Genomic DNA, 14003 nt, shown 5'->3' on the forward strand with positions numbered 1-14003 from the left:
TTCCAGCTCCTTACCATAGCCTTCAGGGCTTTGAGTAATCTGTCCCTTGCTTTTATCTCAAGCCGTTTGCTACCTGACTCTCCCTGTGGTACTCACAGAGATACTTTTTGCCTCCCTTTCACAGAGCCTTTGCACGTGCTTTTCTCCCAACTCGTGCTATGGCTAACTCACATGGGTCTCCGTTTTAGTGTTAATAGAAGCCTGTTGACTACACATTCTAAAATAAGTCCCTTGCCCACAAGCCTTTCTCTCACATTATCTTGTTCCCTTCCTTCATGGCCCTTAACCACACTTTGTAATTATTTATTTCACTGGTTCCCTGATATGCTTATAGCTTGTCTCCTCTACTAGACTGTGAGCCCCTCATGGGGGCTCTTGTCTGATTGGCTCACCAAGAAGACTAAGTACTTACTCTTCTCCCAGAGCTGATTTCACGGTGGGTTCTCTACATTAGTAATCTTTGTCTTGGCTCAATGGCCCACACAAGGATGCGTTTCTATTACCTGAGGGCATAGGCTCCTGCCCATCCTCTATCCATTGCCCGCTTCACCAGAAGATCTGAATTTCATCTATGAAAGAGGATATGATATTGTGTGAATGCCAGGGCCCTGTTTTCCTGTAGGATGCATATCTCTGTGTTTCAAACTCAGAGCAAGCACCGTAGGCATATCCTATGACAAGGTTGGAAGCCCTGCTGGCATCAGAATCCTGGGGTGTTAATCTTGCCTCCTTCACTGATGGACCACAGACTATGCAAGCTATTTAACTTCCAAAATTTTACCTCTTAAAGTCATCATCAGAGACACTAAATATGTCTAAATTCTGTTTAAATATTTAATATCTAAATTTAGATGAAATTCTTAGCTTAATACATAGTAAGCACCTAAATGATATTTGTTAGAGTAGAAGTTTAATAAATATTTGTTGAATGAATGAATGAGTAACTTTCTTGGCCTCTCAAACTTCAGTTTCATCACCTGTAAATAAAGAGATTTAAGAGGATGATAACTTTCCAGTCTTTGGATTTAGTTATGAGGATGTTAATAGTTGTGATAATTTTTGGTTATGTTATTACTGACTTTTTCAGGATTGTTATGAGGTATGATAAAAAGTCAAATTCTAAATTGAATTCAAGAAAACAAATTAAACAAAATTTGAACAAAAATGGAAACATTTAAAAAATCACCCTAAATCAAATGATAATCTGGTCTTTAATTTAAAGTGTGTCTGTGGTCATCATAGGGCTTGCAGCTTCTCTGAGGGTCTTTAACATTTCCAGGACAGTAGTTAATCATTTAATGTAGGTACCTCTTCAGCAATGAACGTGAACTCTTCTTTTTAAACATCTGTTTGCATATGCTGCCCTAGGCCATGAGATATGAAACCATTAAGAAAATACAAGCCAGATCCTCTGCTAAAGTCAATAAAAATCGTTTGGTTGAAGGTACCCATATTTAAGAGACTACACTCATCTTTTAACTGATTCTCTTAATAGTATTGTTTCTGAGTAATTGTCAAGTCAAACAACAATTGGTAAGAATTAATATCCAGAATATCTAATGGATTTCTACAAACCAGTCTTTTAAAAAAGACAACCCAGTAGAAAATGGCCTGACAATGTGAAGAGGCAATGAGCAGAGGAAACCTGAATAGCCATTTGACATATAAAAAGGTGGACTACTCACTAGCAACTAGGGAAAGGCAGATTAAAGGGAGAAAATAACATGTCGCACTCATTAGATTAGCAAAATTTAAGAGCTTGTTAACATCAGGATTGGTGAGGACATGAGGAAACAGGAACATAAGTATGTAGGTGGGAATGTAAATTGGCACAGTGGTTCTGCAGCAGATTACGGCCGTGTGCAGTCGCGCTGGAGATGAGAATACCCTTAACCCAGCAATGCCATTTCTAGGCATACATCATGGAATGTGCACAAGGAGACAAGTACAAGGATGTTTACTGTTATGGCAAGGAAAAAAAAAAAAGGTGGGAGGTGAGGTAAAACTTTAAATGTCCATCAAAAAGGGAAGAGAGAATTGTATAATAATCATGCAACTTAATACAACTGAATATTATTCAGCAGTTAGAATAACACAATGTTGAATATAAACAGGCAATTCCTAAAAGAATGTATATACTATGATACCATGTAGGAAAAACTTCAAAAATCACAAAATGCTACTTTCTATTGTTTGTGGATTGATACCTATAGTATCAATAAATGAAAACATAGGGAAAGTTATACCCAGTGCAGGATGATAGTTACCTTTGGGGATGGAGGAGAAGAGCTCTAAAAGTAACATTTTACTTCTTTAAAAAAATATCTATTTTTGCTGCTGCTGCTGTTTAGTCATTGTATCCAACTCTGCGACCCCATGCGACCCCATGACTATAGTCCACCACGTTCCTCTGTTCATGGGATTCTCCAGGCAAGAATACTGGGATGGGTTGTCATTTCCTTCTCCAAGGGATCTTCCCAACCCAGGGATCAAACCCAAGTCTGTGGCTTTGCAGGTGGATTCTTTACCACTAAGCCACCTGGGAAGCCCTATGCATACACACACACACATACATACAAAATATTTAAAATTATTAAAACTAGTAGTATCTACCTAAGTATCTGTCATATTATTCTATTTAATGTTTTGATGTATTTTATACTTTTTTAAAAAACACCTTAGAAAATAAGAATGCTATATGTAATAAAAAGTCCAGTATCAACGTCTACTCCTTTGCAGTTTAGCAGTTTAGGGATCGTCTTCCTCCCCTTTTATCCCCCAGTGGCTAGTTTTCACTTGGCCTTCGGGTGTGTTCTTAAACCCTTCAGCTGTCTTAGAGGGTGCCCCCTTCCCCAGGGTTGGGTTACAGGCTTCTCTGTATGCTCTCTTAGCACCGTGCCTTTTCCTTCTAGCAGCACTTCTCACTTGGTCATGCCGTGTCCTGTTTGCTGCTTCTGTGGGCCTACTGGACCCTATGACATTCCTTTGGGCACAGGCAGCGTCTTTACTGTGGCATCCCTAGGGACAGCTGTGTGAATGTGCGCCGTAGTATTTATCAAGTGACTGTGTGTGAATTCATGGATATTTCAGTGGCTTAAGTTCCCTTGCTGTGCACATGGAGGGCCATAGTCAGATACCTGAAATCACTGTTTGTTGGGCTGAAACTATAAAGCAGAGTTTGTTGACGTCGAGGAGCTCTGTGCTGCTTTCTCGGATTTGGCCAGCTGTGGGCCCATGGAGGGGAAGGGAAGGGTGATGTTTTTCATGTAAGGAAACCTTTTTCTGGACCCACAGATATACCCAATCCAAGAATCAGGTTCTCATTAAGCTGTGCAGGGGCCACACTGCATCCCAGCTGAATTTCTTGGGCACTGGGAGGTGAGGTTCCCCAGCCCATCAGTCAGGCCAGCTTTTCACAGGAAGGACCGCTGCTCCAGCCTCCCCCACATGCAGCCGCATAATCCCCGGTTTGCCCTGGGTTCAGGTCAGGTGGCCTCGTGGGGCAGCCCACTGCAGCCTCTCTTCCTTCTTACTAACCCCTGGCCCCGCTGTACCCTCAGAAAGGGCCCTTCTCCCTCAGACTCAAAGAGAACTAGCCTCTTTTCCCTCCCTTCCTCTCTCATTCAATTGTTGATTCATTAAAATTTGCTGCCATTTCAAGCCCACCTCCCCCTAGCCTAGTTGGCACTGGCTCAGCCCCTGGCTCCAAAACTTCTGCCCTTGACAGAGCCTGTTGGCTGCAAGCTGGTAACTCTCCCCAGAACCTTTCTTGGCCAGACTAGATCCCCGAAATCTTAGAGCACAGAGTCCTGTGTTGATAGCACTTAGGGCCATTTGCTTTCTTGACATTGCAAAGACAGCCTCAGCTCTAACCAAGTAAGACCTTGGGTGAAGGATTGATTTTTACCTTGCTCGACTTCTACTTCCTTGCTTGCAAAACAATAAATAACAGCCTGCATCTTAGTTTTGAGATAATAATTAGGGTAGTAAAGTGGTTAGGTTGGCATAGTGTTTCAGCCTGTATCCTGGTTTTACCTGTTCAGTTTGCCATCAGAAGCAGAGTAATCCTGGTCCCAGCCTTGTGCACTGTAGATGCTTAGAACGATGCCTGATCCTTAATGAATGCACGTCAAAGGTTTGCTAGTGTTAGCAGTGGCCGGTAGACAGTAGACACTCCATACACATGTTCTACTACTATTGTTAGTCTTAGTCCATTCGAGCTGCTGTAACAAAAATACCACAGACTGAGTTACTTATGAACAGCAGCAGTTTATTTCTCACAGGTCTAGAGGCTGAGACATCCTAGCTGAAGATTTGGTGTCTTGTGAGAGCTGGCTTTCTGGTTCATAGACGACAGGCTTTTTGCTGTAACCTCATGTGGTGGAAGGGAAGAAAGATCACTTTGGGGTCTCTTTTATAAGGGCATTAATCCCATTCATGAGGGCTTCACCTTCACGACCTAATCACCCCCAGAGACCCTGGGGAATTTGGTTTTAACATAGCAATGTGGGGAGTATGTAAACAATTCATTCCGTAGCATTCTGTCCCTGATGCCCCCAAATTCATGTCTTTTGTAATAAATTCATTTATTACATCCCACTGTCAACTCAAAAGTCCAAAGTGTCATCTGAATATCATCCAAATCAGACATGGGTGATATTCGAGGTATGACTCATCCTGAGACAAATTTCTCTCCAGCCATGAACCTGTGAAATCAAGCAAGTTATGTGTTTCCAAAGAACAGTGGTGGGACAGGCATAGGATAGACAACGCTGTTTTGAAAGAGAGAAATCAGAGAGAAGAAAGGGGTTGATAGGGCCCAAGTAAGTCCAAGATACCAGGCCAACTCCATGAGATCTAAAGCCTTAATGCTTTAGAACAAGCCCCTTTGGCTTGATTCTCTGCCCTCCAGTCCCACTGGGACAGAGGTCTCACCTTCTGGACACAGCGGGGCAGAAGTTCTGCCCCTACAGTTCTGCAGGGAGAGGTCTGACCCCCCAGGCTCTGGGAGGTCCAGCCCCCAGGGCTTTGGAGTTGTGAGGGTTCATGAGAATATATGAAAACACATGGCATGTAATAAGGGCTCAGTAGGTGTTGTTCCTTCCTGACCCTTGACCTTGGAGAAGGGTACCTCAGACAGGAAGCAGGTGACCCCTGCCATTGTGTTGTAGGCATTCTTTTTTGTCATCTTCTCCCCTGAGGTAAACTAACTGTAGGTTTTGCAAACGTTCTAAGTTGGAAATTTCCAATTATGACCTTGAGATTGGGAAGCAGGTATGTTTCCGTTCTACCTTGACCCTGAGCTAAGGCTGCCAGTCACAAACCCACCATGGGCATTTAAATTAGAATATATTCCATCGCATTCCTAAGGGAAGTTTAGAAGGAACCCAACCTCCAAAAATTTACAAGGTGGGGACTTCATGCTCCCAAGGCAAGGGGCGTGGGCTCAGTCCCTGGTCCGCAAACTAGCATCCCACATGCCAAGTGGCGTGAATCAAAGATAAAATAAAATTTTAAAATTATATTTTAAAAGTGCTTGCTTTGGCAGCACATACACTAAAATTATATTTTAAAAATTTACAAGGTGCAAACAGGTCCAGAAATGCAATGATAGCTGCCTGAGGTCACACAGCCAGTCGTGAGCAGGTGGAAGCTAGCTGCGCACACCTGGACACCAACGCCCTGTTCCTCCTGTTGGGCTGTCTCCAAAACCACACTCCCTGCACAGACAGAAAGGCTCCAAGGGCTGGGTGCAATTCATTCTGACCATTTAAGATGAATCCTGACCCTCAACTGAAGGTTGAATCCATCTTCACTTCCCCCAAAGCATAACCTGTACTGTGTTTGAAAAACTCCGGATGACAAGAGCCATATTTTAGGCTTCTCCACTGATACGCATTTGAGAAACGGAAGGTGATTCCAACACAAATAGAAAAGAGAAGCCACTTCCTTCTTCTTGTATCTTCTCAGCCTTTGCATCTCCTATCAAAGCCAACATGAGTGATGTACCTTCCCCAGCTGTGTGTACAGACCAGGATGCAGGTGCTGGTTTATTTTACAACCTATGCATTCTTTTGCTAAGCAGTGAGCCCAGAGAGACCTTTTATCTTTAGAGTTTTTGGAGGGGCGTGGACCTAAGAATGTAGCACGTGGATCTTAGCTTCTGGAAAGCACGTTTGTCCTGTGCACCTGAAAACTCGGCTGAGCAGAGCCAGGATTGGTATAATAGCTTGGTGGAATCTTTTTCAGAATCTCAAGCCCTGGTGAGGAAACACATATGACTTTTTTTTTGCATGACTGTGTGGAGGTGCATGCCTGTGTACCAGGCATAGGACTCTGACACGAAGAGGCATTTTATCTCTTTCAAGGTGTGCAGTTCTGTTCCAAAATATGGGAGCATGCACACAAAACACTGAGAACGTTGACAGAAAGTTTCAGTGATGTTTAAAACTTGATTTTTTTCAAAAGTTTTTAAAGAATAGTTGTAGTGGCAAAGTGCCAAAGCGTTAGTCACCCAGTCATGTCCTACTCTTTGCGACCCTATGGCCTGTAACCTGCCAGGCTCCTCTGTCCATGGGATTCTCCAGGCAAGAATACTGGAGTGGGTAGCCATTTCCTTCTCCAAGAGATCTTTCCAACCCAGGGATTGAACCTGGGTCTCCTGCATTGCCAGCAGATTCTTTATTGGTTTTAGGTTCACAGCAAAATTGAGCAGGTGGTATTTCTCATATGGCCCCTGCCCCCATACAATCATGACCCTGCCTCCAACTGTCAGCATCCCTCACCAGAGTAAAACAGTTATAACAATTGGCAAACCTTCACTGACACACCACTGTCCCCTGACGTCCAGAATTCACGTTAGGATTCACTCTCAGTGTTGTACATTCTATGGGTTTGGTCAAATATATAATGACTTGTACTCATCATTATGTTGTTGTGTTGTGTTTAGTTGCTAAGTCATGTCGGACTCTTTTCAACCCCAGGGACTCTAGCCCACCAGGCTCCTCTGTTCAGGGGATTTCCCAGGCAAGAATATGGGAGTGGATTGCCATTTCCTTCTCCAGGGGATCTTCCCAACCCAGAGATTGAACCACTGAAGGTGGATTCTTTATTGCTGAGCCATTCATCACTATAGTATCATACAAAGTATTATCACTGCCTAAAAATCATCTGTGCCCTGGTTACTCGCCCCTTCTCTCCTATCCTCAGCCCCTGGTAACCACGGATCTTTTTACTGCCTCTACAGTTTTGCTTTTCTTAGAGTATCACATATAGTTGGAATCATACAGTATGTAGCCTTTTCAGATTGATGTCTTTCACTTAGTAATGTATGTTTAAGGTTCCTCCATGTCTTTTCATGGCTTCATCACTCATTTATTTTTAACACTGAATCATATTCCATTGTCAATATATTCCACAGTTTATTTATTCGTTCACCAATTATGAAATAAAGCTGCTATAAACATTGGTATGCAGGCTTTTGTGTGAGCATAAGTTTTCAACTTAGTTGGGCAAATAATAAGGAGTTCGATTGCTTGACTGAAAGATGACACGTTTAAATGGATGAAAGTGAACAAACACATCATTTTACAAGTGGGAAGTCATTCTAATCAAGGACAGAGTAAACGGCCTTTTTGGGAGGAAAAAGGAAATTATGATTTAGTATGAGAAAAGGGGGAAAGGAAGTCTTGGTGTGATTTTTATTCACTAATATATTTGACCAGGAAGTAGGAACTGATGGTTTTTAGTCTACTTTTTAAGGAGAAACATAACTTTTAGTGTAGAAAAAGAAGTTATTTTTCAGTGTAATTAGTGCTGTACTAAGTAGTGTTTTTCATGTTCCTATTAGAAATTATAATTAAAATGTCTGAGTTGGAAGCTGAGTGTCTATGTTGAGTTGTAACACAGGGTGAGGATATCAAAAATCTTTTGACTCCAACTTTTCACTGTTTTCTTTTATGAGCTCATTGCCACTGGGTTTTTCCATGAATTTGAAACATGTGTGTGGAGTACTTTGGAAAGAAGATTATTTGCTTAAACTTTACAGACTGAGCTAAAAATAGAGAAACACTGTTTCTATTTTTGGAATGCCTTACCAGCTAAAAAGTGAACACAGTTACTGCATATATTAAGGAAAATATTGAGATGGGAACAGAAATTTAAATAGCAAAATATATTAATTTAGCTAGTTGTGAAATGTCACAATGACATATTGATTGTTCTTTCTACTGAAGAGAGAACTTTGTGTCATAAAGGAAGTTTCTGTTTTAATTAGACTGCTGAGTACTGAGAGAAAAAAAGGCATCTTGAGAAAGTTCACTGATGTGAGCTTTATTCTTGGAGGGATTTGTTACTGTCTGGTTCACCATACAGCTCTAGAGTTACAAGTTCAGTGGTTCCCTTTTTACACTGCAAGACTTAGAATTTCTAGCAGGGCTTCAGCCAGCTTTTTTTTCTTTTTTGACCTTCTGGCATAGCATGCAGTCCCTGACCAGGGATTGAACCCAAGCCTCTGGCAGTGGAAGCACAGAATCCTAACCACTGGAAAGAAAAAGAAAATGTTAGTTGTTCATTTGTGCTCAACTCTTTGTAACCCCATGGACTGTAGCCCACCAGGCTCCTCTGTCCAAGGGATTTCCCAGGCAAGAATACCGTAGTGGGTTGCCAATTCCCTCTCCAGGGGATCTTCCCAACCTGGGGATCAAACCCTGTTCTCCTGCATCTCAGGCACATTATTACTGTATAAGCTACCAGGAAAGCCCTAACCACTGGACAACCAGGGAATTCTCAACCAGCTTTTAATTTTGCAATGTAGTGAAGGTGACTGGCGCTTAAGAAATTTAAAAATGTTCTTTTAAATTTGTTTGTTGTTATTCTGGCTAATAAGAAACTACAACTTGATGCACAAAATCAAAACATAAGGTTAGAGACCTTAATTTAAACACTGACACAGCTCTATCAAAGTAGAGTGTTCTTCAGCCTTTCCCCTGAATTTGTTGTCTAAATCTAAATGTTTGCACAAGATTTATTCTTCCACTCTGTACTTTCTTTCATTCATTCACCAGTTTATTGAGCATCCTTTGCTCTGAGGCTGGTCTTCAGATATTCAGTCTTGCCACCCAGAGACCCTATGTTGAATCATTTAAAATGTGAGTACATGTTTGTGCTTGAGAGAAAGCAAGAGCTGTCAATAGGTAATGACACACAGGATGTTCGGGGAAGAGAAATGATGGATGAGCAGTGTGAGTGAGCAGAATCCATTTCTTAGGAAGGAATATCTGAACTTTCTGAAAGTGTGACAGGCTAGTAATGCTTGTGCACACCAAGTCTCTGCCCAGAATGACGGGAATTTACCAGCAAAACTTGGACGATTCACGGTATGCCTTATAGAGTGAAAGTAACAAGTGGAGCACAGTCATACTGTTAGACATAGCAACCCATAAAAAGGGAGAGGAAAATATTGAGAGATGTTGGGGGGCCCACCTGTTCCAGAATTAGTTTTGGCTGACACACAATCTCTTCTTTACTCTCAACTGTTTGTCTATAAACCCAGCCATGAGCGTGAGATCTCCAGCCCATCACTTGTGTTCTATTTCTGTATTTATAGTAGTCACGCTGTATTAGCCTTCTCTGGAGAAACAGAACCTATAGGGTATATTAGAGAGCTATATAAGGGGAGATTTATTATAGGAACTGGCTCACGTGGTTATGGAGCCTGAGAAGCCCCATGATCTGCTGTCTGCAAGCTGGAGAACCAGGAAAACCAGTGGTGTATTTCAGTACAAGTCTGAAGGCCTGAGAGTTGGGAGGGCTGATGGTGTAAGTATATCCTGGTCTGAGTCTAAAGGCCTGAGGACCAGAAGCACTGAGGTCTGAGGGCAGGAGGAGATGAAGGTTTCAGCTCAAGCAGAGTGAGAGAGCGAGAGAGCGAGAGAGCGAGAGAGAGAGAGAGAGAGAGAGAGAGAGAGTGTGAGCGCTTTCCTCCTTCCTCTACCTTTCTGTTCTATTCAGCACCTCAATGGAGGGGATAATGTCTACCGAACATTGGTGAGGGTGACCTTCTTAACTCGAATGCCGCAGACACACCCAGAAATAATGTCAACCAGCTGTCTGGGCAGCTCTTAATGACACATGAAAATTAACCATCACACATCCTCATCATTGGCTTCGCTGCTGGCTCAGATAGTAAAGAATCTGCCTGCAATGAAGGCGACCCAGGTTTGATCCCTGGGTTGGGAAGATCCCCTGGAGAAGGGAATGGCTACCCACTCCAGTATTCTTGCCTGTAGAATCCCATGGACAGAGGAGCCTGGCAGGCTACAGTATCTATGGGGTCGAAAAGAATCGGATACGACTGAGAGACTAAGACTTACTTATACCCATCATTAAGCTACAGCAGTTACGGCTGCCATCGCCCAAGTTTCTTCTTTCCTCTCTTCACCTCTTCCTCCTCCTCTACGCCCCGCCCCCAACATCAGCTGACATTTCCTGAGCACCTACTATGTGCAAGGATTCAGGCTGTGTGCTTTATATGTATCTCATTTAATTCCGAAATTAGCCCTTTGAAGTATAGGTTCCATTGTTATACAAGCTCAGGAAATTAATTTATCTAAACCATTAAACATTATATAAGTCATTAAACCATGATCACATAGAGGGATTTAAAAAATTGAGCTGTAATTCACAGACCATGGAATTTGGGGCTTTAGTATACTCACAAAATTGTGTAACCATCACCACTGTCTAATTCCAAAGTATTTTCATCACCTCAAAAAAAAAAAAAATCCATAATCATTAGCAATCTCTCCTCATTTTCCTCTCAATCCCTGTAAACCACAAATCTACTTTCTGTCTTTTTGGATTTGTCTATTTGAAAATTTCTTATAAATGGAACCATACAATATATGTCTCAGCATGGCCGCTCAGTCAGTCAAGAATCCGGCAATGCAGGAGACCTGGGTAGGGAAGATCCCTTGGAGAAAGGAATGGCAAGCCACTCCAGTATTCTTGCTTGAGAAATCCCATGAACAGAGGAGCCTGGCAGGCCCCAACCCATGGGATTGCAAGGAGCTGGACGCTACTATGTGACTAAACCACCACCACCACCACCATCATATACAATATATAGTTCTTTGCGTCTAGGTTCTTTCATGTGGTATAATGTTTTCAAGGTCCATTTATGTTGTAGCATGCATTGGTACTTTATCACTTTTTATGGCCAAATAATATTCTGTTGTGTGGGCACACTATCCATTTGTCAGTTGATGGACATTTGGGTTGTTTCGACTTTTTAGCCATTACAATAATGCTACTGTGAAAACATTCATATATGAGCTTTTTTTCATGGACATATGTTTTCAGTTCATAAGGAGACACTCTTTTCATGACATTTCTGGATTTGCTAGTATCCTTTGAAAATATTTTTTCTGGAAACAAACTTTTATGCCAGAGAGGCATGACTACACATCTCCAAACTGCCATTTACTAAAATGCTGTTTCTGCAGTGTGAGCTTTGACTTCTATCCTATCTGTCCTGGTATGGCTTGATTTCCAGAGATGAACATCAATCCTTCATGCCAGTGGAAAACCCACTCCTTCATCATCATCCATAGAAGTCCTGATGGCTTCTGTCAGGACGCTGGTTCTTCCTTTGTGGCCAGAAGTTATTTTTCATTCCTTTGGAACTCCACGGAGCTTCACTTGGGCCCTTCCCTTGACATTGTTCACTCTCTCCTGCTACTTCCTATGCATATTCAGGGCATGCTTCGGGTTTGATCATTTTTGCTATTCCTTGTTAGGACACGTGTTGCTGTACTCCATAGGTGCTAAGGAATATTCACAAACTGAATAAATTCTTGATCAGTTGCTGTGATATTGTGATTTATAATAAGCAATTTACTTTTGGTCTTTGTCCACCTTTCCAGACACAGAACCACTAAAACCCTTGGAATTTCCTGTTTAGAGAGTGATAAAGGTGTCTTTTGTTATGTTAATAAGGTGACTTTTGGAAAGTCCCTAGGTCCTCTAGGGATCGAGGCTGGTTGCTAGGGGAACCAACCTTGCGATTAGAAGGTCCCACCCCCTGAACTCTACAGAAGAGAGAGGAGGGGGAGAATGATTACAATGGCCAAAGGCCAATGAAGAGGTCAATCATGCCTGTGTATGAAGCCTCCATAAAACCCCAGAAGGATGGGATTTGAAGAACTTCCAAGTTGATTAACAGGTAACAGATTTGACGAGAGTAGTGTGCCTAGAAAGAGCATGGGAGGTTCACCCCATTTCCCCATAGCTTGCCCTGTGTTTCTCTTTCCTTTGGCTGTTCCTGAGTTACATCCTTTTATATAAATTGATGCTCTAGTAAGTCAGATGTTTCCCTGAGTTCTGTGAACCACTCAGCAAATTAACTGAAGCCAAGGAGGGGTTGCAGGAACCTCCAATCTATAACCAGTTGGTCAGAAGCACAGGTGACAACCTGGACTTGCAATTGGTGTCTGAAGTCAGGGTGGGAGTAGATAATGTCAGAATTGAGTTGAATTGTAGGACGCTCAGCTGGTGTCCCAGAATAGCATAGTGTTGTGGGAGAAACAATCAAACCAAACACATTGTAACTGCTGTCAGCATCCGAGTTACCAAGTGCAAAGTGGTTCTCATTCTCTTGAAACCAAGTTGAGTTTCCTCCCGGAGTTGGTATGACAATGACTCTGTTTTTAACCGGGTCTTGTGGTGGGGAGGAACAGGCTGCAGAGTGGGGTCATGCTCCTGCAAGTTTCCGACTTCTGTGCCCTCCACGTTTCAGGTGTGGGAGAGGAGCCTGCCAGCATCTCCTCCTGGACTCTCAGGAGGTTTTGCTGTCCTTGCCCCTTGCTCCTTTTCAAAGGAGGAACATGGCAAAAGGGCAGCAGTGTCAGGCTTATTTGGGAAATTATGATCAAGTTTAGTCAATGAGCAACTCTTCCAGTTTCTGAGTTTCCTCTTTTTAGCCCTCCTTTAATGTCTCAGGAAAACTGAGATGATGAGACATTCAAGTGAAAGTGAAAGTGTCCGACTCTTTGTGACCCCATGGACTGTGGCCTGCCAGGCTCCTCTGTCCATGGAATTCTCCAGGCAAGAATACTGTAATGAATAGCCATTCCCTTTTCCAGGGGATCTTCCCAAACTGGGGATCAAACCCAGGTCTCCCTAATTGCTGGCAGATTCTTTAATGTGCCATCAGGGAAGCCATAAGCTTCCTTTTAAACTTACCTGGAAATTGGTCCTGGGTGTTCTGTAGATCCTACTTGTTTACACCTCTTCAGTCTTATTTGGATAGCCTGTTGCTCTCCAAAGAGCACGGAAGTTATTTTTTAAAATAAAGGATCCAGGATTGAGAATTATGGAAGTGGTTCTCAATCCTGGCTAATAAACAGAATCACACACACACACACACACACCACACTCCTCCAAGTTTTAAGTAAATCCAGAGGTCAACACCAATAACACCTCTCCTGCTGAATTCATTCGGGTTACACATTTGCTTGGCTGGGTGGAGAGCTTTAATAATCGAGTACTCATTCTCCACATTGCCACAGTTCATTTGTTCCTTATTGTCTCACACTTGGCCCTCTTCACACATGAATATGACCTGCCTGCCCCTTAAGGTCTTTGAGAATTCAACCCTGCCACAAACAGCCAAATCATCTGCCCTCCTTCCTCACCCAACCGCCTTGGCAGCACAGGTGACTCTAGAGAACCATCAGCATCTTTGAGCAATGATTATTCTGTCTGTAAGTATCTGTAAGTATTCTCAATTCTGGCTGAAAGGGCATCACCGGGGAGCTATTAAAAATTATCCATGCCCCCTCTATGTTCAGTCCTTCCCTGGGGGAATATACAATTTCTTAGAGGAGGATACCTTTTTCATATGGGAGGAAACGTAATATTTTAAGGAAAATCGTTTTGAATGTGAGATCTGTTAGCTTGTCTGATGTTAACAGTTTCCCCTTAACGAACTTCCAGATTATAAC

The 14003-nt window shown here is 42.5% G+C and overlaps 1 protein-coding gene across 7 annotated transcripts in view; it reads left to right on the forward strand.

The window, feature by feature from the left end:
- Positions 1 to 14003, forward strand: part of TBC1D1 (TBC1 domain family member 1) — a 226723-nt gene that overhangs the window by 61272 nt on the left and 151448 nt on the right. The gene's annotated exons all lie outside the window — the stretch shown is intronic.

Source organism: Bos indicus x Bos taurus, chromosome 6, assembly GCF_003369695.1.
Source record: "Bos indicus x Bos taurus breed Angus x Brahman F1 hybrid chromosome 6, Bos_hybrid_MaternalHap_v2.0, whole genome shotgun sequence".
Classification (NCBI taxonomy): Eukaryota; Metazoa; Chordata; class Mammalia; order Artiodactyla; family Bovidae; genus Bos; species Bos indicus x Bos taurus.